Consider the following 17161-nt stretch of genomic DNA (forward strand, 5'->3'; position numbering starts at 1 on the left):
CCTGGAATTAGCCTTCATCTCTGTTCTGTGAGTACCTTGGCCTCCAACGCTTGTGGTCTTGGGCCAGTCTATATCCCTGTCTCCATGACCACATAGTGACTCTTGTTGGGAGCATTCTAGCGTTAAAATTATTATCTCTTTTTTTAGATTCCCATTTCTATGTTCTTTAAGTAAACGGGAAGCCTGTATTTTAGCCAACTGCCTCAAGGGAGCTGGACTTCCCTCCCTTCAAATATAGCCTTGAAGGTCCTGATGAATATGAAAAAGGGTGTGGAAGTGATTAGAGAAACGGAGGAAAGTTTGTATTATGGGTTCCTCATCCCCCAGTGTAATGTCCAGAACAAATGTTTAAACAGACAGGACAATATTTCTGCTACAAGAGGAAGTGGGAGGAAGCAAGAGGAATATTCATGGAAAATCTTCATGTGCTTTCAAAAATGGCAGCCCTTGGATTGGAGAAGGCATCATTTACTTGCCTCATGATATAAAGGAGGTACTTCTGGAGGACTTGGGGATTCAGATAAAGGCTTGCAAATGTAAAAGAAAGAATTTTCTCTCCTCCCAAAGAGATGCTAACTCAAAAAAACCAAGTAGTTGGGGTCTTCAAAATGCTGTAGAGTGAGGTCCAATCTACTTCAAAAGACAGAGAAAAATGTGGCCTTGTAGTGTAATGGATAAAAAGCATATGGTAAGTCATAAGAAGCTGGCAGAACTGGGATTGCGATTGGTGTCTGTACCAGCAATCAGCAAACTAACATCTGCAGTGAAGCTCATGTCTTTGCTGCTGCACAAATGCAACAAAGGCAATGGGCACATGTATAACTAGGAGTGTGTTTGAGGTAGGGAGAAGGCTCACAGCTTTCAAAGCCAAGGTAGGGAAAAGGCGGACTTGTCCCCATGGTGGATAATCCAGCAGGTGTTCATGGCCATTTCAGAATACACACAGAAAACAAGAGAATAGACAGTGTTCAGTTTTGGTAAAGAGCCAATTTTAGTTGAAGAGGCAGAGGAAACCCCATACATTACATGGTTTTAGGCTTTAGCTCTACCACCCTCATAAGCTCCCTGTCCAGAAGGGCCATTAGTGTCTCAGATCTACTCGATGTGGACTTTGAGGTCCTTCCTACCTCTGTGAGATACCCATCACAGTGAGATTAGAGATCAGCTGTGGGGAGCAGAGCCACTGTGGCCAGGAGGAATCATTCTGGCCATCAGTTAATAAGCAGGAGAGTGAAAGGGGAGAAGAAAACCATGCATGGAGGTTGAATACATCCTGCCAATGAAGGTGAAGCATAGAAGCATTACCACTAGGAAATGTATCCGAGTCATGTGGCATTGAAGTATGTTACCAGCAGAAAATTCATACAGGTCTGCAGCATCTCAATCCTTGCCTCCTTGGCAAAATGAATTTGGCCAAGAGGAAAAAGTGGATATAAGGTAGAGGAATAGTCCAAGACAAATTTTAGAGCAGGCACAAGAGTTTATAAGCAAGTTTCAGAGCAGGAGTGAAAAGGAAATAAAGTACACTTGGAAGAGGGCCAAGCAGGCAACATGAGAGCTCCATTTGCCCTGTTAGGCCCTTGGCTTGGGATTTTATACATTGGCATAGTTTCAGGATTTTCATTTCTTCTCCCATGATTCTTCCTTTAGGAAAGGCGGTCCACATGCACAGTGGCCTGTCATCACTTGGGAGGAGCTGCGTGCACAGTGTGTTTACTGAAGTTGTGTGCGTGCTCACTTGAGACATTTTTTTCCCTTGCCTGTCAAGTGTTTCCAGAGGAAGATCAAATACTAGTTAAACTCTACCATTTTGCCTCTTAATATGCACGCTTAAGCAAGTTTGCCCAATTCCTGAGATCTTTTCAGGAAACTGCTGATCACCAGATCCAGGTGTTTTCTATCTATTGGGACACAGTCTTCCCCTGGCACCATCTGTAATTAAGTATAATTTTAGAGAGACAGCTTAAAGAGACAATCACCTCATCATCACCTGATGTTTACCTGACATTCCTGGGGGTGGGGAGCTCTTTTGTCCTGCTCATGCTGGCTTGGCTACCTATTCTAACACTTTTGGTAAAATAAAAAATTTGAAAGCCAGAAATATTAGCTGTTTGTCCAGGTTAAAATTTGATCATAAGAGATGCAAAATGATTTTTAAATATCTCTATGGCCAGAAATCCCCTTCATTAAAAGATGGGTTTCTCTCAGGTCTAAAGCTTTGTTCTTTAATGTGTGTGTGTGTGTGTGTGTGTGTGTGTGGTCTTTCTGCTTTTTTTTTTTTTTTTTTTAATCTTGTTTCTGAGAATTTGTTTTCAGTTGACTAAAAACTGCATTTAATTATGTTTTGTCCTTCTGTTTACTTCTCTGCCTGTTAAGAGTTTTACACATAAAAAATGTAAATTTTATTGGTCTTGCCAGGCATGGTGGCTCATGCCTGTAATCCAAGTAGCTTGGGAGGCCGAGGTGGATGGATCACCTGAGGTCGGAAGTGTGAGATCAGCCTGGCCAACATGGTGAAACCCTGTCTCTATTAAAAATACAAAATTAACTGGCATGGTGACACATGCCTGTAATCCCAGCTACTGAGGAGTCTGAGACAAGGAGATTCACCTGAACCCAGAAGGTGGAGGTTGCAGTGAGCTGAGGTCATGCCATTGCACTTCAGTCTGGGTTACATAACAAGACTGTCTGAAAAAAAATTATTGGTCTTTTCAAAAACTTAACATCTCAAATTCGCTCCTTTGGAAATATTCTCCCATTTACTTTTTTGTCTCCCTATTCCCTTTTTGCTGTCTTCAGTACCACATGAAGGAATATAGAGGAAACTTGTAAGGACTCTGAGACTTCTTGAGGAAAAAAGGAAATGATGGCACACACCCCCTTTTTGGGGGTTTCATACTTGTTGAGTCCAAGAAGTCATAGATGGGTTCCACTCAGGTCTAAAGCTCTTCTCTCTTTTCAATTGCATTACCTCATCTCTTTGGCTTTTGGATGTACCAGGGAGTACTTTGTATTGTGAGACAATTTGACTTTTGTGTGTGTAATAAATCACAAGTCACAGGTGAGAAATGAAATTTTGGAAGGAGCTTAGAGAGGCTACAGTGAGTTGTTACTACTGCAGGAAACTACTCTTTTCTTTGCAGTTTTAGATAAATAGGCACATTTAAACACTTGGAGGCTGTGGAAACTCTGGCCACTGAGAGATAAGGTTTTCATGGGGTATAGACATATGAAAGGATGGGCTGATTGGTGATGGATTGCCCACCAGCCAAAGGGAAATGTCTCCATAGTGAGCTGCACTAAAGAAACATTGTGGGCCCATTACCAGTGTTTCCCTGTCTTGAGGAACTTGGAGTTCACTGTAAATGTGGAACTTTTAATGTTTTTTTTAAATTTTATAGACAGTCTCACTATGTTGCCTACACTAGCCATGAACTCCTGGCTTCAAATATTCCACTTACCTTAGCCTCTCATTTAGCTGGAACTAGAGATGCATGCAACCATGCCAGGCTGAATTTTTAATTTTACAAATTGTTCTGCCATCCAGATGTGCCTGCTTTTTATATAAATTGGCATTAGACCCTGAAGACTCCAAATGCTTCATTGGCTCCATTTGTTGATGATCTCCATCCGAGCTCAGTGGTCAAAATATAAAAGAGACTAAACCTAACTAGTTTGATCTCCAAAATATGAATTTCTAACATTCCACTGGTTATTTTGAAAGATTTATGAACTTTTTCTCATATTATTATTATTATTATTATTATTATTATTATTATTATTTTTATTATACTTTAAGTTCTAGGGTACATGTGCATAATGTGCAGGTTTGTTACATAAGTATACATGTGCCATGCTGGAGTGCTGCACCCATCAACTCGTCAGCACCCATCAATTCATCATTTGTATCATGTATAACTCCCCAATGACATCCCTCCCCGCTCCCCCCTCCCCATGATAGGCCCCAGTGTGTGATGTTCCCCTTCCCGAGTCCAAGTGATCTCATCGTTCAGTTCCCACCTATGAGTGAGAACATGCGGTGTTTGGTTTTCTCTTCTTGTGATAGTTTGCTAAGAATGATGGTTTCCAGCTGCATCCATGTCCCTACAAAGGATGCAAACTCATCCTTTTTTATGGCTGCATAGTATTCCGTGGTGTATATGTGCCACATTTTCTTAATCCAGACTATCACAGATGGACATTTGGGTTGATTCCAAGTCTTTGCTATTGTGAATAGTGCGAATAGTGCGGCAATAAACATACGTGTGCATGTGTCTTTGTAGTAGAATAATTTATAATCCTTTGGGTATATACCCAGTAGTGGGATGGCTGGGTCATATGGTACATCTAGTTCTAGATCCTTGAGGAATTGCCATATTGTTTTCCATAATGGTTGAACTAGTTTACAATCCCACCAACAGTGTAAAAGTGTTCCTATTTCTCCACAACCTCTCCAACACCTGTTGTTTCCTGATTTTTTAATGATTGCCATTCTAACTGGTGTGAGATGGTATCTCATTGTGGTTTTGATTTGCATTTCTCTGATGGCGAGTGATGATGAGCATTTTCTCATGTGTCTGTTGGCTGTATGAATGTCTTCTTTTGAGAAATGTCTGTTCATATCCTTTGCCCACTTTTTGATGGGGTTGTATGTTTTTTTCTTGTATATTTGTTTGAGTTCTTTGTAGGTTCTGGAAATTAGCCCTTTGTCAGATGAGTAGATTGCAAAAATTTTCTCCCATTCTGTAGGTTGCCTGTTCACTCTGATGGTAGTTTCTTTTGCTGTGCAGAAGCTCTTTAGTTTAATGAGATCCCATTTGTCAATTTTGGCTTTTGCTGCTGTTGCTTTTGGTGTTTTAGACATGAAGTCCTTGCCCATGCCTTTGTCCTGAATGGTACTACCTAGGTTTTCTTCTAGAGTTTTTATGGTATTAGGTCTAACATTTAAGTCTCTAATCCATCTTGAATTAATCTTCGTATAAGGAGTAAGGAAAGGATCCAGTTTCAGCTTTCTACTTATGGCTATCCAATTTTCCCAGCACCATTTATTAAATAGGGAATCCTGTCCCCATTTCTTGTTTTTGTCACGTTTGTCAAAGATCAGATGCTTGTAGATGTGTGGTATTATTTCTGAGGATTCTGTTGTGTTCCATTGGTCTATAGCTCTGTTTTGGTGCCAGTACCATGCTGTTTTGGTTACTGTAGCATTGTAGTATAGTTTGAAATCAGGTAGCGTGACGCCTCCGGCTTCATCCTTTTGACTTAGGATTGTCTTGGCAATGTGGGCTCTTTTTGGTTCCATATGAACTTAAAGCAGTTTTTTTCCAATTCTGTGAAGAAGCTCATTGGTAACTTGATGGGGATGGCATTGGATCTGTAAATTACCTTGGAGAGTATGGCCATTTTCACGATATTGATTCTTCCTCTCCATGAGCACGGTATGTTCTTCCATTTGTTTGTGTCCTCTTTGATTTCACTGAGCAGTGGTTTGTAGTTCTCCTTGAAGAGGTCCTTTACATCCCTTGTAAGTTGGATTCCTAGGTATTTTATTCTGTTTGAAGCAATTGTGAATGGAAGTTCATTCCTGATTTGGCTCTCTGCTTGTCTGTTACTGGTGTATAAGAATGCTTGTGATTTTTGCACATTAATTTTGTATCCTGAGACTTTGCTGAAGGTGCTTATCAGCCTAGGGAGATTTTGGGCTGAGACAATGGGGTTTTCTAAATATACAATCATGTCATCTGCAAACAGGGACAATTTGACTTCTTCTTTTCCTAACTGAATACCCTTGATTTCTTTCTCTTGCCTGATTGCCCTAGCCAGAACTTCCAACACTATGTTGAATAGGAGTGGTGAGAGAGGGCATCCCTGTCTTGTGCCAGTTTTCAAAGGGAATTTTTCCAGTTTTTGCCCATTCAGTATGATATTAGCTGTGGGTTTGTCATAAATAGCTCTTATTATTTTGAGATACGTTCCATCAATACCGAATTTGTTGAGCGTTTTTAGCATGAAGGGCTGTTGAATTTTGTCAAAAGCCTTTTCTGCATTTATTGAGATAATCATGTGGTTCTTGCCTTTGGTTCTGTTGATATGCTGGATTACGTTTATTGATTTGTGAATGTTGAACCAGCCTTGCACCCCAGGGATGAAGCCCACTTGATCATGGTGGATAAGCTTTTTGATGTGCTGCTGAATCCGGTTTGCCAGTATTTTATTGAGGATTTTTGCATCGATGTTCATCAGGGATATTGGTCTAAAATTCTCTTTCTTTGTTGTGTCTCTGCCAGGCTTTGGTATCAGGATGATGTTGGCCTCATAAAATGAGTTAGGGAGGATTCCCTCTTTTTCAATTGATTGGAATAGTTTCAGAAGGAATGGTACCACTCCAGACCCTGTTTGCCTGGATATCAGCAGCAGAGTTTGCAGAAGATAGAATATTGCTGAACAGCGAGTGTACCTGTCTGATTCTTACTTTGGAAGCTTCCTCTCAGGTGTGTACTCCACCCTGTGAGGTGTGGGGTGTCAGACTGCCCCTAGTGGGGGATGTCTCCCAGTTAGGCTACTCAGGGCTCAGGGACCCACTTGAGCGGGCAGTTTGTCCCTTCTCAGATCTCAACTTCCGTGTTGGGAGATCCACTGCTCTCTTCAAAGCTGTCAGACAGAGTCATTTGCGTCTGCACAGGCCTCTGCTGCTACCCCTGTTACTTTTTAGCTGTGCCCTCTCCCCAGAAATGGAGTCTACAGAGACAGGCAGGTTTCCTTGAGCTGCTGTGAGCTCCACCCTGTTCGAGCTTCCCAGCAGCTTTGTTTACCTACTTAAGCCTCAGCAATGGCAGGCACCCCTCCCCCAGCCTCACTGCTGCCTTGTGGTTAGATCGCCACAGACTGCTGTGTTAGCAAAGAGGGAGGCTCTGTGGGTGTGGGACCCTCCTGGCCAGGTGTGGGGTATATTCTTCTGGTGTGCCCATTTGCTTACAGTGCAGTATTGGGGTGGGAGTTACCCGATTTTCCAGGTGTTGTGTGTCTCAGTTCCCCTGGCTAGGAAAAGGGATTTCCTTCCCCCTTGCGCTTCCCAGTTGAGGGGATGCCTCGCCCTGCTTCAGCTCTCACTGGTCGGGCTGCAGCAGCTGACCAGCACCGATTGTCTGGCACTCCCGAGTGAGACGACCCCAGTACCTCAGTTGAAAATGCAGAAATCACCGGTCTTCTGTGTCGCTCGCGCTGGGAGTTGGAGACTGGAGCTGTTTTTATTAGGCCATCTTGGTCCCCCCCCCATTCATCAGATTTATGAACTTTATCTATGATCACATGTTTGTTTCCTTGTACAAAACTGTGGTAAATTTGTTTAATTTTTTGTCACCTTGGTACGCATTTTTAACCTTCCTCTAATGAATACACCTTAACTCCTTCTTGAAGAAAGCTGAAATTCTCTTTTTGCTTTGAAATGTAAATTTGCTACCCAGTTTTCTCTAAAACTTGGTCACAACTTCAGCCATGAGACACGGATAAACATTAACTTTTTGCATTTACAAAGGCACAGTTTGAATCCAACTTTCCTTCTAAGCTAGAAAGATTTACCAGTATTATGGCTAGAATTTTAAAATCAAAGCTTTGCAGCTTGTATTTGTATTTGTCTGTACTTTTATGTATACATGTGTACATGTCTATGTTTATATATCTTCTATGTTGTGTCAAATTCACTTATACATAAATGAATACTTAGAAATGAATTAAATAAGCCCAAATGCGTTTCAAGTTTATGTGACTTTAGTAATCTTTGTTAAATAAAGCTCATTTAAAAATTGTTGGTAAAATAAAATTAGAATATCTTTAGAAATATCAGGATTACATATAGTTCTGACATTTTTGCCAGGGTCTATTTATTTGAAAAGATTATACTGTCTTCAGTAGATGTTTTAAAGTCATAAAAGTGTTACTTTCATGATATTTTTGATACTTGCTATAATTATCTTTTTAACTCTTAGGTTTTAAGAGATATGTGGCCATGGTGAGGCTTAGGTAAAGCCAAACCCAGTATGTCTTTCCCGGTCCAGCTGTGTCTCCTGTCCCTGCTGGGAGTGGTAGGATGCTTAATACATTGTCTTCAGACTGCTTTATTTTTTATTGGGTTCTGCATCTGTTAAATAACAATGATAAATTCTTACTTTTTAGTACTTTTCTTTTTCACAAAAAATAAGGGTTAATAAAGTTAACATTGTAATTCATATATTTGTAACTAATATAATTAGTAATTATATTATAATTATTTGTAGTTAAAATATTTGTTAACATTGTAAGTAATATAATTAAAGTAATGTATATGTAGCAGGATGAGCCTCAGACACAAGGATAAAGAAGGAAGAGGCTTTATTTGGCTGGGAGCATCGGCAGAGTTGCATCTCCAGAACTGAGCTCCCTGAAGAAGGAGTTCCTGGCCATTTTAAGGGCTTACACGTCTAAGGGGTCCACGTGAAAAGGTCATGATAGATTGAGCAAGTATGGGGTACGTGACTAGGTGCGGATGGTGAACAAGGCAAGTATTTCTCCATACCATTGTCTGTGATCTATAGATAGCACAAGACATTAGGGTCGGTGTCAATCTTTAACCTACAGGCCCAGCCAGTAGTGCCAATCAGTCAGTTATTTTTCAGTTTCTACTTCCTCCTTTTCTTTGGAGACAGAGGACAGTAGGCAAAATGGCTTCTCTCTGCATCCCCCGCTTTGAGAACCTTACTCACTAGTGAGAGTTCTCATTCTCATCCTCACTATCTAGATCTTCCTGTGAGACAGATCAATAGTGATTCATGTAATATACTTGTGCTGAGGTTTTTTGATGAACTAAGGTGGTAATGAAGCCTCTTAGTAACTGAAGAAATATGGGTAACATACAGGGGAGTAACATGCAGGTTCCTAACACTAATATTATTCCTAATATAAGAGTTTTAAATCCTCCTAGAGCTGGAAACCATTTTTCAAACAGGGATCCAGGATCAAACCTATGTTAAACTTTCATGGTCACATGTGCCAGCTTTTTCATGTCTCTATTTATATTTTCGACTACTTGTCCTTGATCATCTTTTTGTAGACAGCAATTGGTCAAGTTGAATTTTCCACAGATGACTCCTTCAGCTGCCAGCAAGTAGTCTAAGGCCAATCTATTCTGATAGATGGCATTTCTCATTTGGGTTTTCTGCTGGGTTAAAAGAATCAAAGCTCTGCCAGTTTCATTAATGATTATTTCTAAGATGGCCTGTAACCATATGATCTGGTTGAGCATGTAGGTGGGGGTTTGGTATCCCTATGAGTCATCTTGTGTCCATGTGGCAGGCCTATAGTACTGTATGATCCTTTCAGGGAAGCCACTCATCATCTTTCCAATTTCCAATAGCTATGCTCCTCTTTTCTTGGGAGGCATAGACAAGGAAATCTAGGAGCTCACCTGTTTTTATGGGCAGTAGAAAAAAGGATGGCTTAATGGTGTAAATGACATAACTACCTGCCCATTGATCAGGTAACTGTATGCTCTGAGTCGTCCAGTCTTGATGAGATTCTGGATGGGCCTAAGCAGTCTGTAATTCAGAAAATGTACTGACGGAATTATTTTTAGTATGGTTTAGACCCCACTAGGTGACTGTCCCTGTTGTGCTATTATACAGCTTCTGTCCTAGACAATTGAGCCTTCCTACAGGGATGGTGAAGTCTTTTCCTTCTCTAGCTATGCAGTATTGTCCAATAATCCAGGTTTTCAAGACCCAGAAGTTGCTAATTTGGGCCTTCTGGACTGGAATTATGTCAGGAACTGGATCAGTAGGCACCAATTCTCAGGTTTCCCAAGCCCATTGGTCTCCCACAGTGGTTCCCCCAAATACATAACAGGAAGTAACATTGAGGGAATGAGCTACATTTTCTGTTAACTGGAGAAACAAGTTCTTTGTCTTTTTTTGCGGAAGCTCTGGTGCTGGCAGATTCAGCTCATCATAAAAGGTCTGAAACACTGGTTTGGGAGAGTGACTGTGGACCTCTCCTTGGACTAAAGTACTTACTTGGGGATCCAGTCCAGTTCCATTGACTTCTAGAGTTACATACTCTCCTGATTTCCAGTGAGGATCAAGGTGATTGGTAATTAGTAGTTCTAATGGGTTACAGTGACCACTCGTGTAAGAAGTTACTCTTTCCTTTTTGAAAGTGGACAGGGTCCTTTTCATCTTTTTATCCAGGTGGCCTAAATGACACAAGACAAGTAACTACATTCATCACTACATAGTCCTAATTCATGACAAACATACTTATTTTCTACTATATAGCCCCTTTCCCAATCTAGAGAGCCACATTTTATACTATTTCCATATGGGTCACTGTTGATTGCCGCACAGGCATCAAATTTTAAGATAATTTGTTTGGGGACTCCTTTTTCTTCTCTTCTAGTTATTACTTTACTCATATTGGCTTTTCTGTCCTCAATCTTATTTCAAAAACAGTAGTCATTGGGGGCTCAGATGGGTTATAGCACACATCAGGTTGGTCATTTCCTGGGCTACATACCTTGTAGAGAGTAGCATTATACAAACGAGTTCCTTTTAGAGTCCTGGTATACTCATGATAAGTATAAAATAATAGGACTGCAGCAATCTTTTGTCCTAACTCAGTGACTTGATGTATACACTGGAAATAGTCCTCAGTTTGAGGAAGGTCAGTTGAAATCTTTACTGTACAAGCCCAAAATTTAAGGAAAATGAGTCTCATGATGAGTTTCCTCATGCTTTGACCATGTGTGGACCAGTCAGCTTCTGGGTGTGACTGGAGCAGGGCTTGTCATCTTCTTCAGAGTCACTTTGCAGGGTTTGTCTGGGCTTGGTCTCACCTCCCAGGTCTCAGGTGCTGCAGGTTTTACAGCTATGGTGGATCCAGGCTGGAATTCCCTCTACCTTTATGGCTGTGGGAGTGGTCAAGACAAAATTGGGGGTCCTTTCCAACATGACTGCAAGGGGACTACATTCCAATCCTTGATCCACACCCAATCACCTGGGGAGAAAAGGTAAGCTGATGGGGCACGTCTCATTTACCCAGGCTGAAATGGCTGAAATTGTTTGTGTAATTTTCCCTAAAGTCTGTAGTTGTCACTGTAACTCAATTTCACCTAGCTCTCGAGGAGTGCCTGGGAGTCCCCATAGTATGTGAGGCGGCCTATGATATAATATTTCATAAGGGGAATATCCTGTTCTTTTAGAAGGGGTCCATGTAATCTTAAACAATACCATAGTGAGAGCTTGTACCCACTTTAATACTGTTTCTTGACACACTTTTCCTAAACTATGTTTGATAGTCTGATTCATCTGCTCCACCTTTCTGGAAGTTTGTGGTCAGTGGGTAGTGTAGAGTTTCCATGTGATCCCCAATACCTTTGCTGTCTTCTGTACCAAGTCAGCCACAAATGCTGGCCCGTTGTCTGAGCTGATTCTTAAGGGCAGTCCAAACCTAGGGATGAGATCTCAGAGAAGCACATGGGTTACTTCATGAGCTTTCTCAGTCCACGTTGGATGTACACAATAGAGTATGTACACACTAGAACTAGCAAACAATTGTTACCTCCAAATTTGGGCATCTTGGTGAAGTCTACTTGGAAATCTTCAAAGGGGGCTGCTCCATAAGCTTGTGTGCAGGGCGGGACACTTGGACCCTGCCTAGCATTGTGCTGCTGGCAAGTGACACACTGCTGCACCACTGTTTTGGCAAGGGCTGACAGATGCGAGATGTAGAAGTGCTGGCCTAACAATTTTTCAAGTGACTCTTGGCCTAGGTCGGTAGTCTCATGCACAGCCAGTATGACTGTGGCTCCTAGCAGTTGTGGCACAGCTATTCTTCTGTCAGATAACTGGATCCATCCCTCTTCTATCACCTGCCCTCTCTCTGCCTGGAGAAAGTCTTTCTCTTCTTTGGAATAAGTAGGTACAAGGTCAGGTGCCTGAGGGAGCAGAGGGGCCGTGACTGATGCCCGGTAGGGGGTGGATGCTGCTTTTTGAGCCTCTGAGTCAGCTCTGGAGTTCCCCAAGGCAATTGAGGTGGAAGCTCTCTGATGTCCTTTGCAGTGCATGACTGCCACCTTTTGGGTCTTCCACACTGCTTCTAATAATTGCAGGATCCCTTGCTGATACTTTATGTGTTTTCCCCCAGAGTTCAACATGCTTTTTACCTTGTATAATGCCCCATGCACTTGGGTTAAAAAGGCATAGCGAGAGTCAGTATAAATGTTTACAGTCTTAACTTCACTTAGCTCTAAGGCCCAAATTAAAGCAATGTGTTCGGCCTTCTGGGCTGAAGTGCCTTGAGGCAATGATTTGGCTTCAATGATAGCATCCAGGGTTACCACTGCATATCCCGCAGACCTCTCTCCTTGTGAGTTGACGAACCTGCTCCCATCCACATATAGCTCCCAGTCTGCTGATGTCCAAGGATGGTCTTTGGAGGTCAGACCTGCTAGAATAAACTGAGTCCAACACCTTTACACAGGTATGTCCAAATGGGCTCTCTGATATCAGGAGCAAAGTGGCGTGGTTCACGGTGGTGCAAACTTCAATGATTATGTGGAGATTCTCATAGAGCAAGCTTTGATATCTAGTTAGTCTAGCATTTGTTAGCCAATTGTGTCCTTTGGTATTAATTAAGGTCACCACAGCATGGGGGGCCTTTATGTTTAGGTTTTGCCCAAGAGTTAGATTATCTGCCTCTTGTGCTAGCAGGGCAGTTGCTGCCAAGGCTCTTAAGCATGGGGGTCAACCCTTAGAAACTTCAACTAGCTGTTTGGAGAGGTAGGCTACCGGTCTTGCCCAGAGCCCCACCACCTGGGTTAAAACTCCAACTGCTATTTTTTCTCCTTCTGACACATACAGTATGAAAGGTTTTGTTGGGTCAGGTAGACCCAGGTCTGGGGCTGACATGAGTTTCTCTTTTAACTCATGAAATGTTCATTGCTTTTGGGACTCCCATTCAAAATGTTCCTTGTCTCCCCCTTTATGACTCCATACAGGGGCTTAGCCAATCCTGCAAAGTTTGGGATCTACAACCTGCAGAACCCTAAAGCTTCTAAGAATTCTCTCATCTGCCTTCTGGTCTTAGGTTCCGGCAGGTTGCAGATGACTTGCTTACTTTCTGATCCCAAGCTGTGCTCTCCCTGTTGGATAGTAAATCCCAGGTAACATACCTGCTGTCTGCAAATCTGAGCTTTATTCTTGGACACTTTATACCTACAGTCCTCCAGGTGCTGGAGCAGGGTATCCATTCACTTGGCGGACCTGACTGCTGTGAGGTTTCCCAGCAGGAGGTCATCGACGTAATGGAGCAGCATGCAGCCTAGATCTCTGGCAGGAAACTTCTGGAGGTCTTGAGCCAACGCCTCCCCAAAGATGTTTGGGGAGTTCTTGAACCCTTGGGGAAGCTGGGTCCAAGTGTACTGAGTGGTGACACCTGACCCCGGATCTTCCTACTGAAAGACAACGAGTTTCTGGCTCTCAGGGGCGAGTCTGATGCTAAAGAAAGCACCTTTCAGGTCCAGGCAGTGAATCAGCGGTCCTCGGCTGGCAGCAACCCTAACAACATGTATAGGATAGGTACTGTTGGGTGCAAAGTCCCTGTAGCTTGGTTGATCAAGCACAAGTCCTGTACTGGCCTGTAATCCTTGGTCCCTGGCTTGGGAACAGGCAGGAGGGGAGTGTTCCATGGAGACTAAAAAGGGACTATAATTCCAAAGACCCTCAGGCTCTTGAGATGGACTTGGATAACTTCAAGAGCTTCTCTGGGGACTGGGTACTGTTTTTGCCTGACCAGCTGAGTCCCAGGCTTAACTTCTGAGTAGAGGGGCCTGGTTGATTGCCAACCCTGGGGGTTGTCTACCACCCACACCCTTGGCCACCACTTAGCCAGAGCTGGTCCTATCTCTTGGCCTGGCTCAGTTAAGAAGAGTCTCCATTCTTCCTGCCAAGGAACCATAAGGGCAATGATGGCTCCTGTTCCATGTAATTTTAGCTGTAAAGAGCCATGCTTTGTAAAAGAGACAGTGGCTCTCAGCTTGCTAAATAGGTCCCTTCCTAGTAAAGGCAAGGGGTAGTCAGGCATATACAAGAACTAGTGAATTACCTCATTCCCCCCAACAGTGCAGGTCTGGGGCAAACAGAAAGCTTGCTTTGCCAAAACCCCTGTGGCTCCGATTATATCAATAGTCCTTGTGGATAAGGGGGTGACCAGGGTGGTTACTACTGAATGTCCAGCAGCAGAATCAACAAGAAACTCAATGTCCTTGCCCCCAATTGTCATCCTGACCATGGACTTTTGGGGGCACATGAGTCTCGTCTCCCTCAGTCCAGTAACCCTTCTACCAGGGCCCCTTCATCCTTGTCTGAGGCCTCCTGCTCAGTCACCCTTTTTCCCTTTCAACTGGGGGCACTTGTCCTTCCAATGTCCTATTTCCTTACAGTAAGCACACTGGTTATGCTGCAAGCGTGGACGGCCAGACTGGGTATTTTTCGTGGGGCCCCTCTTCTCTTGCCCCTTCAGGAAGACCCCTCTAATGGCTGTAGCTAGCAGGTCAGCGTTTTGCTGTGTTTGGGGTTCACTCTCTCTGCAGCTTACCGCATCTCTATTAAAAAACACCTGGTTGGCTATCTCCAATAAATGTGAAATATCCATGCCTGCAAACCCAGCCTGTTTCTGTAGCTTTTTTCTAATGTCTTCTGCACTTTGACTAACAGAAGCCATGTTAATCATTTGCTGCTTTTCAGGGCTTTCAGGATCAAAGGGGGCATACATATGATAGGCCTCACATAGTCTCTCATAAAATTGTGCTGGACTCTCTTCATTTCCTTGAATAACCTTGGAGACTTTATTTATATTGGTTGCTTTCTGAACTCCTTTCTTTAACCCTTCCAGGAGGACTTCCCTGTACTGGTTTAGACTTTGCATATCCTGTCTTTCATTTGGATCCCACTGGGGGTCTATTCCCGGTGACTGTGCCATCACATACTCTTGGGGGTTTTAGTAAGCAGCTGGAACATATTCCTCTAGCCAGTTAGTTACTGCTTGGAGCACCCTTTGCCTTTCATCCATGTTAAAGAGGTACATGAGCAACTGGTGGCAATCAGCCCAAATAGGGTTGTGGGTCTGGATAATAGTATGGAGCAAATCAATTGTAACTTGAGGCTTTTCAGTATATGATGGGGTATTGCTTTTTCCAATTGAGAAGGTCAGCAGATGTGAAGGGTTGGTACACAAAGGCATGCCTTTCCACCATATGCCCGTCTTTATCTACCCCACTATACCATTGCTCTCTCAGGGTCATTTGTTTCCCAGTTTTAGGCCTCAAATGGGCTGCCAAGGGAGGGGTTCTCCTGAGGTCTCACATCCTTTCTTTTCTACTCTGGGTGGCCTAGGGATATGTAGGCCTTATGGAAGCTCAGACGCAGTGGGCTCAGGAGTGGGATGCCTTCTTTCTTGGTGAAAGCGGGAAGCCACTGGTGCCATTTTTTGCCATTAATCCTCTGACATTGGGTTGGACAGGACTTTAGGAGCCGACTTTCCTCAGCGGGCGGAGCAGGATTCTTCCTTGGCTGTCTCTCCCTTTGCCACTAGTGCTCCTGCTGCCTGTCCTCTTAACCACTGTTGTGGGTCTAAAACCAGCTGTAACCAAGTGTCTACGTATGGAAACTGGTCTGGGTATCCTGGCTTATTAGCTACCTTGCACCATACCTTTGAAAGAAGGGACCTGTCTAAGCTTCCTTCTGATGGCCAACCTACTTCTAATACTGACCAATCTATCGCACACAAGGTCCTAAGTTTTCCTGGGGTCATAGTAATCCCATAATCTCTATTAAAACCTTTTTTGAAATTATGTGACTTAGTTCCTAATGGAGTGGGCTTACTTTGCATCTCACCTATCTCCCCCCACAAGACAAAAACGACGCTCACACCACAAGAAGGGAAAGGGTAAAGGGGTCACTCACTCACCTTGCCCATCACTGGCCACTTCCCTCATAGGAATCTCAGATCCTCTTAGCATATGCAGGCTGGTGCCAGGTGCCAGCATGAACTGTCACTTAGCCATATGAGGTATCAACACTCACTTTGGGGCTCAACACTCACTTTGGATAGCGACTGCTGTCCATCCAGTGCCTGTCTCAAACACAGGCATTCACTCACATTGACTTTGCTTTTTTTTCAAACAAGCCAAGCCAAACCGAAATCAAAACTGACACCAAAGTACCGATAAGGGCACACCATGGGTGATCAGACCACGCTTCCACTCAAATGGAGTGAGCAAATTCCCAGGACTGGTCCTACCATATTCCAGATGTCCAAACTCTAAGTACCAGTTCCTTCCCAGTGTTCAGCCACTGCGTTGATCCTTCACAGGGGCCTGCCATGAACCACTCTGATGAGGTGTTCTACTGGGGCAAATGCCTACCCAAGAGTGCTTTCAGAATCCATGTCGCTCAAGCTGGCCAGAGTCCCCCACAGGGATGCTCCACAGGGAAGGCCTAAGCTGCCTAAGGGGGTGCCTCGACTCTCTGGTAATCACCTTGCTTCCCAGTCAGGGAGCCAAGAAATGTAGCAGAATGAGCCACAGACAAAACCCCTCAGACACCAGGATAAAGAAGGAAGAGGAAGAGGCTTTATTTGGCTGAGAGCGTTGGCAGATTTGCACCTCAAGAACAAAGCTCCCCCATGAAGGAGTTCTTGGCCTTTTTAAAGGCTTACAACTCTAAGAGGTCCACGTGAAAGGGTCATGATACACTGAGCAAGCATGGGATACATGACTAGGTGGGAGTGGTGAGCAAGGCAAATATTTCCCCATACTGTTGTCTGTGATCTATAGATAGCACAAGCAGTTAGTTAACCTACAGGCCTGGCCAATGGTGCTGATCAATCTGTTATTTTTCAGTTTTTACTTCCTCCTTTTCTTTGGAGACAGGGGACAGTAGGAGAAATGGCCTCTATCCTCAGATATAATAGCAACACTTATGTATGAAAAGTGTACAAGAAAAAATAGGATGTGTTTTTGTTGAGGAAAGCTTTAAAGAAGACATAAGAATGGGATTTTGTTAAAGAGAAGGTAGCTAGTGTAGTTTAGAGGTTTTCAGAAGATGTGTTAATTTGAAAAAATACAGAAAATAAC

The sequence above is a fragment of the Piliocolobus tephrosceles genome, chromosome 12, assembly GCF_002776525.5.
Source record: "Piliocolobus tephrosceles isolate RC106 chromosome 12, ASM277652v3, whole genome shotgun sequence".
NCBI lineage: Eukaryota > Metazoa > Chordata > Mammalia > Primates > Cercopithecidae > Piliocolobus > Piliocolobus tephrosceles.